Here is a 4,216-nt window from a genome sequence, read left to right on the forward strand (position 1 = left end):
TCCCCTATCTTCTGCTGAAAGGTTGTGGTAAGCAGGGGAGGGGTGGAGGTCGTCTGACGCTCACCGAAGTTATTTTTAGACTATGTGTGAATGAACCCGTCTATTCATAGACCGTCTGGGACTCCAGGGAATTTCCCGGGATGAGAGGATAACAATAAAAATTACCTCGTAATTTTCCCTAGAAGCGAGTTAAAATTTTCGCTTTCCTAAACACCTACTATGAGATTCAGGGCCTCTGTAACACGGTTTTTTGAACTTTGATCCTTATCAAAGCATCGGATGTAGCTGAAAGTTGACGTGTATATTTTACAACCACACACAAATTTTGTCAGCATTATCAATAACCTAAGCCCGATAGTTTTAATTTTTATAGAGTAAAAATTATCTAGCCGACGCCATGGCCGATAATTACGAGCCAAGAGTCGAAAAACATTCATTATGTAAGCAAGGTAAACACCATTGGACGAAATGTTGCCCCGCCCATCCACCAGACAGAAACTCATTCACCTTGTTCCATCGGCTCTGAAACCCATAGCAGACAAGAATGGCTAACAGGATTTGGAATTGTCCCCGTGGTTGCAAAACTGCATTTGTCTTACTACTTGCAACTTTATACAGTCAACAGAAAGCCCGTGGCCATACTTACTATAGCCTGAATAGGTAATTATTCAGTTTCTAGTTTAAATCCAATGTTTATGGTCTGATTTGTATTTAGCGTAACGTGATTATTATACTTATAATGTCATTCAGGATTTTGAACATTTCCATTAACTATTCACTATGCCACCAAGAGAGAGAGAAAGAGAGAGACTGTATGTAAACAGTCTTTATATAACTATTTTAGTTAAAATAAGATTTTTATCCAAAGTAAATACAAGCTTATATGTGCTAAATCTCCAGCAGACCAACGGATCATCCGATGTAATTTTTTATCTTCTTCTTTAGGCCGTACGACCGTGTTGGATATGTTTTGGGCATGACTGCAGGCGCAGTGAGGGTCACCGTCAACCGTGCCTCCAGTTCCGTTCCTTCACCATCGTCAGGATCACAAGCGCCGCCTGTCTTTGATAACTTTACGACTGGTGTCATTCGCCGCTGTATCCACAGAAAGTTTGCCGAGAAGGAGCATTTTACTGTTGGTTCCTTGACAAATGACCTCAAAACAGCTGGCACTATTCCGGAAATGACATAATGGGCTTCAGTACTTCGACTCTTGCATTCTATGGGATTCAAGTATAAAACTTCCCAACGTAAGATGTATGTAAGGAAGGAACCTCTGGAAATTGTATGCCGCTGGATAACTGCTCTCCGTGATCTACGACGCCAGCGGGAGGAGGGGAGAGTGGTCGTTTACGTAAATGAAACCTGGTTTACGATAAGGATAGCCCACAACAGGGAATGGGCAGACACTACGCAGGATGTCACCAGCCCCACTTACAGTCATCAGGTTCCTCCTGGAGAAGGTGAGCGTTTTGTGGTGGTGGCAGCTGGCACGAATGAGGGCTTTATAGATGGCTCATACCTGTGTTACCTGGCCAAGGCCAATCAGGGAGACTACCATGGCAAGATGAATGCAAAGTTGTTCAAACAGTGGCTAACGACGCAACTTCTGCCATCCCTTCCCGAGCCATCTGTACTTGTGCTTGATAATGCACCATATCATAGCACACTGATCGAGGAGAGTCGATGCCCCACATTAGCAACCAAAAAGGAAGATCTCGTCAGGTAATTATAATGACTTCCAATATATGTATATATATATATATATATATATATATATATATATATATATATATATATATATATATATATATATATATATATACACACACACACACACATATATATATATATATATATATATATATATATATATATATATATATATATATATATATATATATATATATATATATATATATATATATATATATATATATATATATATATATATATATATATATATATATATATATATATATACATATATATATATATATATATATATATATATATATATATATATATATATATATATATATATATATATATATATATATATATATATATATATATATATATATATATATATATATATATATATATATATATATATATATATATATATATGTAAATTGTTCGAAGAGTCAATTAACCTATTTTAACGGGAACTTTATTAAATTGCACTTTATTGCTTGTACTACATGTAACAATTTATGATCTATCTTTAAGGTATTAATGTTCTATTATGTTCTCTCATCAGGTGGCTAGTACAGCGCAGGATATCGTTCCGACCTTCTGCCACACGCTCTGAGCTGCTGCTTATTTGCCAAAAGAATCGGCCGGGGCGAAGGTATGAGATTGACAACACCATCCGTGAATGGGGCCATGAGGTTGTTCGTTTGCCCCCCGCTCACCCCGAACTCAATGCAATTGAACAGGTGTGGGGGGTCATGAAGAGACACGTACGTTCCTCCCTCCGTCGATTTACTCGATCCGACCTGCAGGACAGGTTGGAGGAAGCCAGGGTTCTGTTACCCCGGAAGTGTGGGCAGGAGCAGTTCGACAATCCCGTCATTTCGAGTAGTATTGGGAGTCGGACAATATCCGAGAGACAGTAGAACCAGTCATCATTAGCCAGGCCAGTGACGATGAGGACGGGGAAGATGATCTTTTCCTCGAGAGTGATGATGACTGCATTTTGTAAATAAATCATGAATAGTTTTAGGAGTTTTATTTGTTCATCTAATGGGATTTTATAGAAGTAAAGTGAACATAATTCATTTATCCTTTAAAATAATTACAACATGTAGCAAAACAAATAGTAAAGATGATAATGCAATGAAGGAATGATACCATACTTTATCTTTAGCTTCAACATTGGCAATAACATACCCAGCTGCCATAATTTGTTATCTTAATGAAATAACCTACCATCTAATGTTAAACTTAATTTCTGAGTAGGCCATGGCTTATTGCTCAGTGAAAAAACATGACAAAGACTTTATGAATGGCGGAACGATACATAGATGTGGGTGGGGTATCTGTGCTAGCGTAGTAATACTACTGTAGCAGTAGTGCCGCAACAGTAGTAATAGCAGTAATATACATGAATTAAACGTTTAGGCCAACTGCTGGGATCTTTGAGGATCATTTAGAACTTCTTGCAACTAATCGAGAAATGAGTTTTTATAGCCAGAAGTTAAATTTTCTAATCCAACAATGCCCATGATAGCCTTCAGTGTTATCCCGAATTATAACGAGGCCAAAGCGGGTGGAGCCTCATGAAGTCATCATTCTGACGATAATTAATGGTGAAGGTTTAAAGCCAAAATACGGTACCGGCTATTTTTTTTTTTTTGTTCAGTAAATAGGTAGATAGCCAATAAATAAAAATTGTTTGACATTGGATATAGCAGTTACCAAATCAAGCTTGTCTATGTTTTTTGAAAATTACCAACTATTCCCTACATCTTGTCAATCTGATTGTGACCTATAAAGTAGACTGTAATTTCTTAGGAAACTTATTTTGGGAGTTAGACTAATAATCGAAGCGTTTTTGCATTTATGAAATGCATAGATAAAAAGTTATTGCGAAAAAACCGTGTTACAGAGGCCCTGAATCTCATAGTAGTTCGAGTTTTAGCTAAACTGAGAGAGAGCATTTCAGCAATGCAAGCTGACTGCGTCCTGCCCCACGTGGGAATTTATTCGCGCCTAAATAATTCGCTAATCCGAGATGAAAAGTAAAATTTCACACAGAGGAATTTGTTTCGCACTATTCCTCGAAGCAAAAAATGTGGCAAAGACTTTAACACAGAGGAATTTAGCACTATTCCTCGAAGCAAAGAATAGTTAGCACTGGTTATTTCATAACTACCTATCCTGAAAGGCATGCATTAACAAATCTAATACGGCGGTTCTCTTCTTTCAGTGAATACATGCATCCCTATTCCTAATTCCTAGGAACAGTCATGACTGTAAAAAAAATGTTGCTAAGATAAACACATTACTTACATGGAACTCTCTTGGTCTGTGCTCTTGGTACCAGGTTCAGAGTTTGTCTCACACCCAGCTTAGCTTTGCTAATCGCTGATTTGGCGAGATGCAAATGCACAAAGCAACAATAGCGGGGAAAGATACAAGATCTATGGGAAGGTCGCCATTTTTATGAATTTCCCTAGGTTTATGTGATTTTCACAGGCTGGAAACGGAG

The 4,216-nt window shown here is 37.6% G+C and overlaps 1 pseudogene; it reads left to right on the top strand.

Annotated features, from left to right (window-relative positions):
• The first annotated feature begins 571 nt into the window (after positions 1-571).
• On the top strand, positions 572-2,707 carry LOC136840401 (uncharacterized; annotated as a pseudogene).
• Positions 2,708-4,216: the final 1,509 nt, after the last annotated feature.

Source organism: Macrobrachium rosenbergii, chromosome 7, assembly GCF_040412425.1.
Source record: "Macrobrachium rosenbergii isolate ZJJX-2024 chromosome 7, ASM4041242v1, whole genome shotgun sequence".
Classification (NCBI taxonomy): domain Eukaryota; kingdom Metazoa; phylum Arthropoda; class Malacostraca; order Decapoda; family Palaemonidae; genus Macrobrachium; species Macrobrachium rosenbergii.